At 36.8% G+C, this 11,477-nt stretch overlaps 1 non-coding gene across 1 annotated transcript; it reads left to right on the top strand.

The window, feature by feature from the left end:
* Positions 1-323: 323 nt before the first annotated feature.
* Positions 324-430, top strand: LOC123887770. Its single transcript, XR_006801768.1, has one exon. It is a non-coding gene; the product is annotated as a small nucleolar RNA R71 (small nucleolar RNA).
* The last annotated feature ends 11,047 nt before the right edge of the window (positions 431-11,477 follow it).

Here is an 11,477-nt window from a genome sequence, read left to right as displayed (position 1 = left end):
ATAGTTCGCAATTTGAAATTGTTGCAGCCACGGTGGCTGCAGGTGTTGTGGTCATACTCTCCATCTTTTGAGTTAGAGCTTCAAGTTTGGCTTTAACAAGGTCAAGCTCGTTTACTTCGTACATACCGCCTTTCGTTTGAGGCTTCTCTACGGATGTTCTCTCGTTTCCCCACTGATAATGGTTCTGAGCCATGCTCTCGATAAGCTGATAGGCTTGGTTGTATGGTTTATCCATAAGTGCGCCACCAGCTGCGGCGTCTATTGTCATTCTTGTATTATACAAGAGACCATTGTAAAAGGTGTGGATAATTAGCCAATTTTCGAGCCCATGATGAGGACATATCCTAATCATTTCTTTGTATCTTTCCCATGCTTCGAAAAGAGATTCGTTGTCTCTTTGTCTAAATCCATTGATTTGGGCTCTTAGCATAGCAGTTTTGCTAGGCGGGAAATATCTCGCTAAAAAGACTTTCTTCAACTCGTTCCATGTTGCGACTGAGTTGGATGGTAGGGACTGGAGCCAGGCTCTAGCTTTATCTCTTAACGAGAATGGGAATAAGCGAAGTCTTATAGCTTCGGGACTGACACCATTTGCCTTCACGGTATCCGCATATTGCAGAAATATAGATAAGTGTAGATTGGGGTCGTCCGTGGGATTTCCGGAGAACTGGTTTTGTTGTACGGCCGACAACAGTGAAGGTTTAAGCTCAAAGTTATTTGCTTCAATAGCGGGGGCAGCGATGCTATTGTGAGGTTCAGCTTGCGAAGGAATAGCGTATGACCTTAGTGGTCGTTCTTGTGGGGCTTCAGCCATAACTAAATCGGGAAGAGGAATCTCTAATTGATTTTCTAAATTTCTACGTCTTAAAAGACGTTCGGGTTCGCTAACTAGTTGCACCAATCTTTTGCCTCTAGAGCGAGTGTTTGGCATGCAACAAACGAACTAATCGGGGTAAAATAAAATAAAATTTGCCTTAGTCTCTACGGTGTAACACCGGAGTTACGATATCGACTAAATTGAAGAAAGGAGCGAAAACGGACCGAAAAGGAGCAAGAATGGACAAAAATGGGCCACACAAGAGCAGCCAAGCCACACAAGTGCTGCCCAAGCCACGAGCCAAGCCAAGCCCACAAGGAAAACACATTGGCGTCCGCCAACCAGGCCAAGATGGCGCCCGCCACTTGCTCCCTAGTGGCCCTCGCCACTTCCTTTTCATCATGGCCCTCCATTTGATCCCCGGCAACGGCGCCAAAAACTTGATCGTGACGGGACAACGTGACTGCAAGTATACAGTCGTGTCGTGTAGTTTTAAAAGATATCGAACCCAAAGGACCAATAATCGACCTACCGTATTCTAGTGTTGCTTTGTAAATCTAAGGCTTATGATTAAAAGGGTTTTGATTAATTGAATAATTAAAATAAGAGAAATAAAAATATTTTTTTTAGATTTTTTATATGTAAATAAAATATTGCTAGGACGTGCTATTAGTTGCTTCAAAGGGTTCAATGCTTAATTCGCGCTAGACAAACTGTTAAATTTTCGAAACTATATTGATTTAAAAATACCAATCTCAGCTCTCGCAAATCTTGACTAGTATTATAAATTATAAAGGTGGTGCTTAACTCTCGTCCTCACACCCGCTAATAAAATACTCTTTGAAAAACAATATAATTTAATTAACTCTAATCCCAACTCTCGTTGCGAATTAGATTTAATGTTCAGTTTTTACTATCTAGTAGAAATCTCACGCTCTCGCTCTATTGATTTTTACTTTAATTAATTCTCACTCTCGTGACGAATTATAGTCAACGTTTAATTAAAAACTGCTTAAGAAAATAAAACAGTTGCCAGTTTTCAAGAATTATATTTGATTTAAAAACACTAATCTCAGCTCTCGCAAATCTTGACTAGCGTTATACTTAGATAAAATAAATGCTCAGCTCTCACACGCTCACTTACCTATATAAGTACCTTTGAAAATCAATATAAAACTCATTAATCCTAAATAGCTCTCGCGGACTTTAGAACTATTTGTAACGACCCAATTTTCGTATTATTATTTTTATGTGTTAAAATATTTTATTTAACGTGGCATTTTAATTAAGTTAATAACTAGGGTTATTTATCGAGTACTTTAGTTATTAAGCGAGTAGAGTGAGTTAACGCGTTATTGGGCCAAGCCAATTGGGCTTGAGGCCCAATGGGCCTTGTGAGTGTGAGGAGGCGCCCATAAGGGCATAGTGAGGATGAGAATTCATTTCTCATGTTTCTTTTGTGTTCTTGAGAGGAGAAGAGAGAGCTTGAGGAGCTAGGGCAAGAGGAGAGCTAGGGATTCGAGAGCTTCGTCGTGTTTTCTTCGAATCCAGGTAAGAGAGTAGATTTCATATTCGTGGGTGATCCGAGGAAGGGGAGAATGTCGATTTCTCCTCACCCGAACTTCCTCCACCCCATTTTCGTTTTAGCTTAGAACGGATTTTCTTGATGGAAATCGTTCCTAAGGTTCTTAATATGCTTAACATGCTTTTAACATGATTAATGAACGAAAATTATGGTTAAAACGAGTTGTATGAAAGATTAAACTCAAGAACTTTGTGTTCTTGAGAGTTTTGATGAAAAAGTGTTTAATCTTTACTTTTTCGATGTTTATGATGTGGATCTGAGAAATGAACTGTCCTTTTGTGTTTAGATATACTTGTTGCACATGAATATAAACTTATTTGGGGTTTATAACATGAAAACTGGGATTTTGGGTGATTTTGAGTGGAAAATCATTTTCTGAAACTCAAGAACAGATGTTCTTCTGGTGTGGTTCGCTACCTGCTCGCTACAGCGAACACGCTCGCTAACAGCTCGCTAACAGCTCGCCAGTTGAGGTGTTGGCTCTGTTTCCGTTCGCTACCTGCTCGCTATAGCGAACATGTTCGCCAGTTGCTCGCTACCTGCTCGCTAATTGGTTTTTGGCTTTGTGTCTGTTCGCTACCCGCTCGCTATAGCGAACAGCACTGTGACAGCAACTTTTTGATAGTTGTTTTAAGTGCAATTAGGCACTTGTAACATGGATTTGAGGTATCCTAGCATGCAATTAGGTGTTTATAACCATGATTAATTGTATTGTGATGATAGTTGTTGATTATATGTGTGGAATATAATTGTTGTTGATTGTGTTGATGATGTTTGTTAAAATGTCAAAGAAGTATATTAAGGTGTTAATTAACTTAATAAAGAAGTATATCGAATTATGTTATTCGATAAAGAAGGATATTAAGGTATAGTGTTATCTTAATAAAGAAGTAATGTTGGATAGTGTTCCACATTAGTAAATGAAGAGCTTAATGCTAATTAAAATGATTGTGAGTGAATTCATGAAAAACATATACATGCATTCATGAATATATGTGATATTGGATATTCCAATAAAGAAGGATATCGGATTATATTTATCCGATAAAGAAGGATATTAGAGGTGAGATACTCTAATAAAGAAGATGGTACCACATGCATTAGAGGTGTCTAGAGGACATAGCATGAATGTGAAGCATTAGATTGCATTAGGGATTATGTGTGCATTTTATGATAAATAATGTTTGACACGTACTTGGTAAATATTGATTGTTAATCCGTATGTGAGGAGCAGAGTCCGTCATGACTATAAAATGAACAACGCAGGGTCCGTCATGACCATAATCTGAACCGTGTATTTGTGGTGTTAGATTACATTAGGAACTTTATGTGTATTCCTATTTGTAATTGAGTTATGTGTAATTGTTGATGTTTTGGTATTGTCCGAGACGACGTGAAACTATATGTTTGGTGTATTTTGTGAATGATTGATTATGTGAATAAAGAAGTATATGCATGATATATGAATATGCATGAATGATGGTGATGTATATGTATAATGTATGATTATGCATGTTTTTATGAAGAAGTGTCTAAGTACCATTTACTTACACTTATATTTTGAGTATGTTGTCTAACTCTCTTTTATGTGTTATGTGTTGGATCGTTGGGGGTCCAGATTTACAGGTTTTGTGGTATTCGATGTCGAGTCGTCGGTGAAGCTCTGCTCTGATTGTGACACGGGAAAGGGTTTTATATTGTATATAAAGTCTATTGTCTAGGTTGTTTTGTATAATCAATAAATACATTATTTGATTCAAAAATTTGTATAAACACTGTTTTTACCAATTAATTACATTAGTATTATTTTGATAGAGGAGTGTAATACTCGAACCGATATTCAATAAATTAAATGTGATTTTCCGTTGCGTATTTTGAAAAAGATTTTACTAAAGGTAGAAATATATAAATAATGGGTTTGGGTGTTACAATTGGTATCAGAGCCCCGTTGTCTTCGGACTGTGTGGGTTATGTGTCGATCAGAGCAGGTCTGTGCAGTCAGACCAAGTGAGTATTGTGTGTCAGTCATGTTTGTCTAACAATTTTGTTGTGTTTGTTTTGTGAAATCACTTATGTTGTTCATTTAGGAACTATGAGTGGTGTGAATTGATAAATTGATCCATTCTTTTGTTGAGTAATGGTGTGAGTGTTATACTTCTATGCTATAATAGTTGTATATGCTTAGTGTTTAACCTTTGTGTAGTTTAAACTTGGTTGATTGATGCTTATTGCTAATTGTTGATGATCCGGCATGATGTAAAACTGCATGTGACGATCCGGCATGATATAAAACTGCATGTGGTAATGATTTGAAATAATTTTAAAAAACTAATATTATTTCTTGAAGATTTTGGTGAAAATAAAGTTATTTTCTTTTGGATAAGTGAAAATTAATTTTCAAAATGGTGAGAAGAGTAGGATATTAATGTGTCCTGGTATGTGTTTGTTATATGTTTGTTTATAACATGTGCTAGATGATTACTAGGAATTTGAATTGCTATGCGTTTTATGAGTAAAAACATGAAGATCTCATAAATTCTATGTTGTGATTGTTGGTGCATGATTCTAATTGTGCTTTCAAGTTTATAATGATGTTATATGCTTGAAGTTTTGGATTTTGTGGATTAGTGAGTCGAGAAAACGAGAGTTTAGTGAGCGTAAGTTCAAAACCGTAGCAGAGCACCCAGATTTTTGGATGTGCTCGCTAGGTGAAGAATGAACCTCGCTGAGTCTCGCTAAGTCTTGCTAAATCCTGTGAATGTTTTTGACTTGTCTCGCCGGGAGCTCGCTAGCTTTTGCTAAGCGAGGGAGCCAGACAAGAAATTTATTTTGTTGATGTCTTGTTCTGAGTTGATTAGATGTGAATATGAATTGTTGCTATGCAATGTTCATTTTTCTTGTGTTGTTTTGATTTCCTAACTTTGAGAAGTGAGGGAAGTATAGGTTACTTGAATGCTTGCATGAATTTGTGTTAGTGTTTAGGTATCGTGGGTTAGGTTTTGTCCCTTGTATGCAACATGCGTGTAAACGATGTCGATACTAGTTTCTTCTTAGGAAGAATATGTTTAGAGACGATAGAACCGTTAGGTGTGAGCACCGGAAGTTCTAGTGGAAGAGTACGAGTGAGTTTGAGATAAGTGGGGGAGAAGGTTATATCCCTCCGAGATGTTTCGAACGTGAGAAGATGAGATGAGTAGAGATGTTCTTGAAGCGGAATATTCAGGAATTGGCGACGTTGTTCGAAGTGGAATGGATGGGAACAACAAGTTGTGAGAAACTATTAGAAGAGGAGTTGTCGGACCAAGTGTTTCGCCGTGAGGCGTTAGTGAGATTGGTTAAGTGAGATGAAGAGTATTCGGAATGATTGGAGATCGTGTGTTGCACTAAAAGTATGGAGGCGTGTTGTGTGGACCAAAGTTGAAGTACCTATTCGATTAGTAGGAGTCGAATATGTAGAAAAGGAAGTGATTAAGATTCTTGAGGAGGTGATGATTTGAAGTAAGTTGTCATCCAAGTGGATCGGATGTTGTACCAGATTCTTGAGTAAGAAGCTTTATGTGAATCGTGCATATGGTAGTAGGTTGAATTGGTTGAACAATTTGGAGTTCTAAGTCTAGTGTGTGAAGTGATTTTCGGAAGAGATTTGAGAAGCTTAGAGAAAGAGATGTGAAGATTAGTGAACCGTTGGTGTTAATTAATCAAGGAAGGGAAGTAAGTTTTAAAGTAGATGAGAATGGAATTGAGAAATATCATAATGGGATTGGTATGCTTGTTGAATCGTTGGAAGGGAGGATTGTATGAATAATCGAGTTTATTCGAAGATGGAAGTAGGATAACAATTCGAAAGATATTGTGAGAGGCTTGCCGAAGAAAGGGTAATTGGATTTGGATAATGACCGGACAATTTGTGTCACATGTTGAACGAGAACGTGTTGAGAATGAGTAATAGGAGGTCATGTTGGAAGTGACTTGTGTTAGGTGAGAGTTTGCGAAAAGGATTATCGCGCATGTGAGTAGATGTCGTGTTTTAGCACTTATAGTAAGGAGTTGAAGGCGATGCCTAAGGTAAGTATCGGAGAGCATTTTGTAGTGCCCAAAAGATAAGAGTGAGTAAGTATTTGCTAAGGAAGTTGGATTCATGGAATGAAAGAGTCGGTAGAGACTAGTTTTGTTAGATGCATCGTGGATGTTGATGTAGTATGGTCTCATCGTGGAAGACGGAATGATAGTGATTCGAGGAATAAACTTAAGATGTATTTTGGACGAGAATTTTGGAAATTTTCTAGATGTCATATTGAGATTAGACAAGGAGTCATGAGTAAGAATACTAAGACAAAGGTTGATTAGAATTTAATGGATAGAATTAGGTCGTATGGCGAATATTTGGAGCTTTGTAGATTTAATTCAAGAGTTTGATTTTGGGATCGAAGGTACTAAGGAGAGGTTTAAAGATAGCTATCCATAGAGAGATGATGATTGGTAGAGATCGGAGGTGAATAAGAAACCGATGGGTGAATAAACGGAGAAGAGTGTGCTTGTTGCAATGCAAGATGATGGGGAACATGGATAGGTGGAGCGTGAGCAAACTGAAGATGTCGTTTGGAATCAACGAGATAGAAGTTATGATTGTTTGGAGAACCAATTTTAGGCAGTGGTCTAATTTTGAAGTAGCAAATTGCTAAGGGATTAAGGAGAAGTGGTATTGGAAAATGTTTGCGTTAAGGAATGCAAATATTGGTTGAGAGATTACTTGGGAACAGAGTAGTCGTATTGGATTCGACTCAATGTGAGGAAAGGAATTTGACGGTTAGAGACGGTAGTTTTTAGCATGTGTCAATGAAGTTTGAGAATATTGGTCACCAAGTGATAAGTTGGAATAAGATTCGAATATGAATAAGTGATGTAACACGGTTAAGTGATCCATGAGGGAATCAGAGACATATAGGATTTGTGGAGTTATGGAGTATTCCACGGGAGTATCTTTTCGGAGTGTGTTCGATTAGTTGTACTTGTTGTGGGTAGCATTATGTGTACCGTAGAATGTGAGTCTATGGATGTTTCGTGCGGAGTGGACGTTTTAGCGGTTTGATAGGAATGGTTTATGTCGATATCATGATTGTTGACTATCTATCGACAAATTGAGGAACTGGCCGTCCTTGATCTCTTGTTGATAAATGGACAAAAATTGTGTTGGATGGGATAAACTAATTTTGTCAAACTTGGTATTGTGTAGTGTTTTGAGCGTTTCGTTGGAGGGTCGGATACAGGAGTTATCCGGGGTTGTTCTAGTTGCGTAATTTTCGAGGGCGAAAATCTTCTAAGTGGGGGAGAGTTGTAACGACCCAATTTTCGTATTATTATTTTTATGTGTTAAAATATTTTATTTAACGTGGCATTTTAATTAAGTTAATAACTAGGGTTATTTATCGAGTACTTTAGTTATTAAGCGAGTAGAGTGAGTTAACGCGTTATTGGGCCAAGCCAATTGGGCTTGAGTCCCAATGGGCCTTGTGAGTGTGAGGAGGCGCCCATAAGGGCATAGTGAGGATGAGAATTCATTTCTCATGTTTCTTTTGTGTTCTTGAGAGGAGAAGAGAGAGCTTGAGGAGCTAGGGCAAGAGGAGAGCTAGGGATTCGAGAGCTTCTTCGTGTTTTCTTCGAATCCAGGTAAGAGAGTAGATTTCATATTCGTGGGTGATCCGAGGAAGGGGAGAATGTCGATTTCTCCTCACCCGAACTTCCTCCACCCCATTTTCGTTTTAGCTTAGAACGGATTTTCTTGATGGAAATCGCTCCTAAGGTTCTTAATATGCTTAACATGCTTTTAACATGATTAATGAACGAAAATTATGGTTAAAACGAGTTGTATGAAAGATTAAACTCAAGAACTTTGTGTTCTTGAGAGTTTTGATGAAAAAGTGTTTAATCTTTACTTTTTCGATGTTTATGATGTAGATCTGAGAAATGAACTGTCCTTTTGTGTTTAGATATACTTGTTGCACATGAATATAAACTTATTTGGGGTTTATAACATGAAAACTGGGATTTTGGGTGATTTTGAGTGGAAAATCATTTTCTGAAACTCAAGAACAGATGTTCTTCTGGTGTGGTTCGCTACCTGCTCGCTACAGCGAACACGCTCGCTAACAGCTCGCTAATAGCTCGCCAGTTGAGGTGTTGGCTCTGTTTCCGTTCGCTACCTGCTCGCTAGAGCGAACATGTTCGCCAGTTGCTCGCTACCTGCTCGCTAATTGGTTTTTGGCTCTGTGTCTGTTCGCTACCCGCTCGCTATAGCGAACAGCACTGTGACAGCAACTTTTTGATAGTTGTTTTAAGTGCAATTAGGCACTTGTAACATGGATTTGAGGTATCCTAGCATGCAATTAGGTGTTTATAACCATGATTAATTGTATTGTGATGATAGTTGTTGATTATATGTGTGGAATATAATTGTTGTTGATTGTGTTGATGATGTTTGTTAAAATGTCAAAGAAGTATATTAAGGTGTTAATTAACTTAATAAAGAAGTATATCGAATTATGTTATTCGATAAAGAAGGATATTAAGGTATAGTGTTATCTTAATAAAGAAGTAATGTTGGATAGTGTTCCACATTAGTAAATGAAGAGCTTAATGCTAATTAAAATGATTGTGAGTGAATTCATGAAAAACATATACATGCATTCATGAATATATGTGATATTGGATATTCCAATAAAGAAGGATATCGGATTATATTTATCCGATAAAGAAGGATATTAGAGGTGAGATACTCTAATAAAGAAGATGGTACCACATGCATTAGAGGTGTCTAGAGGACATAGCATGAATGTGAAGCATTAGATTGCATTAGGGATTATGTGTGCATTTTATGATAAATAATGTTTGACACGTACTTGGTAAATATTGATTGTTAATCCGTATGTGAGGAGCAGAGTCCGTCATGACTATAAAATGAACAACGCAGGGTCCGTCATGACCATAATCTGAACCGTGTATTTGTGGTGTTAGATTACATTAGGAACTTTATGTGTATTCCTATTTGTAATTGAGTTATGTGTAATTGTTGATGTTTTGGTATTGTCCGAGACGACGTGAAACTATATGTTTGGTGTATTTTGTGAATGATTGATTATGTGAATAAAGAAGTATATGCATGATATATGAATATGCATGAATGATGGTGATGTATATGTATAATGTATGATTATGCATGTTTTTATGAAGAAGTGTCTAAGTACCATTTACTTACACTTATATTTTGAGTATATTGTCTAACTCTCTTTTATGTGTTATGTGCTGGATCGTTGGGGGTCCAGATTTACAGGTTTTGTGGTATTCGATGTCGAGTCGTCGGTGAAGCTCTGCTCTGATTGTGACACGGGAAAGGGTTTTATATTGTATATAAAGTCTATTGTCTAGGTTGTTTTGTATAATCAATAAATACATTATTTGATTCAAAAATTTGTATAAACACTGTTTTTACTAATTAATTACATTAGTATTATTTTGATAGAGGAGTGTAATACTCGAACCGATATTCAATAAATTAAATGTGATTTTCCGTTGCGTATTTTGAAAAAGATTTTACTAAAGGTAGAAATATATAAATAATGGGTTTGGGTGTTACACTAACGGTCAGTTTTAACTATCCGACCCTAAACCTCAACTCTCGTCAATGTTGGTTTATTGCCTTTAAAACAATCCTCACTCTCGTGATGAATTATTTGAAAACGTATTTATTTAAAACTGGTGGTTGAAAACTATTAAGCACGAATTAACTACCGAACCCCTATTAGCTACTAACTACACATCCTAGCAACGCTAAATTTAGCTAGACATAACTAAAACTAAAGACATACAAATAAAATAAGCAAATAAATAAAAAGACATAATAAAAATAAAAACAGAAATTAAAAGCATAAAATAAAAGCAATAAAATAAAGACAAGAAATAAATAAGACCATAAAATAAAATAAGAACCTGAAATAACAAAAGGAATCTCGAGTACGGACTCCGACAGCGTAACGGTAGGAAATAAAAAAACTTATTTTATTCTCAACGGAGAATAAAATAATACTAAACTCTCAACTTTAGAGAAGAAAACTTTGTGGTACTAAGCCTAGTTCTCAATTTTCCAAGTCAAGTGTTATATTTTTGAGTGAAGAGAACTAGCCTATTTATACTAAAATACAAGGAGGGGAAACATAAATCTGGCCGATGTGGGACTTAGAAATATTAGCGCGCGGCCGTTTGATCAAATGGAGGGCCATGATGAAAAGGAAGTGGCGAGGGCCACTAGGGAGCAAGTGGCGGGCGCCATCTTGGCCTGGTTGGCGGACGCCAATGTGTTTTCCTTGTGGGCTTGGCTTGGCTCGTGGCTTGGGCTGCACTTGTGTGGCTTGGCTGCACTTGTGTGGCCCATTTTTGTCCATTCTTGCTCCTTTTCGGTCCGTTTTCGCTCCTTTCTTCAACTCGTACTGTAACACCCAAACCCATTATTTATATATTTCTACCTTAGTAAATCTATTTCAAAATACGCAACGGAAAATCACATATAATTTATTGAATATCGGTTCGAGTATTACACTCCTCTACCAAAATAATACTAATGTAATTAATTAGTAAAAACAATGTTTATACAAAATAATCTTCTTTATCGAAAGATACAGTTTTACAAATAAATATAAAAAGTTATAAAGACCCTATAGTCTAAATACAACCCTTTCCCGTGTCACAATCAGAGCAGAGCTTCACCGACGACTCGACATCGAATACCACAAAAACCTGTCAATCTGGACCCCCAACGGTCCAGCACATAACACATAAAAGAGAGTTAGATAACATACTCAAAATATAAGTGTAAGTAAATGGTACTTAAACACTTCTTCATAAAAACATGCATAATCATACATTATACATATACATCACCATCATTCATGCATATTCATATATCATGCATATACTTCATTTATCATCTAATCAATCATCCACAAAATACACCAAACATATAGTTTCACGTCGTCTCGGACAATACCAAAACATCAACAATTATCACATAACTCAATTACAAAT

Source organism: Trifolium pratense, linkage group LG5 (assembly GCF_020283565.1).
Source record: "Trifolium pratense cultivar HEN17-A07 linkage group LG5, ARS_RC_1.1, whole genome shotgun sequence".
Lineage (NCBI taxonomy): Eukaryota > Viridiplantae > Streptophyta > Magnoliopsida > Fabales > Fabaceae > Trifolium > Trifolium pratense.
Note: the sequence above shows the minus strand (reverse complement) of the source record. Positions and strands in the feature narration are given on the sequence as shown.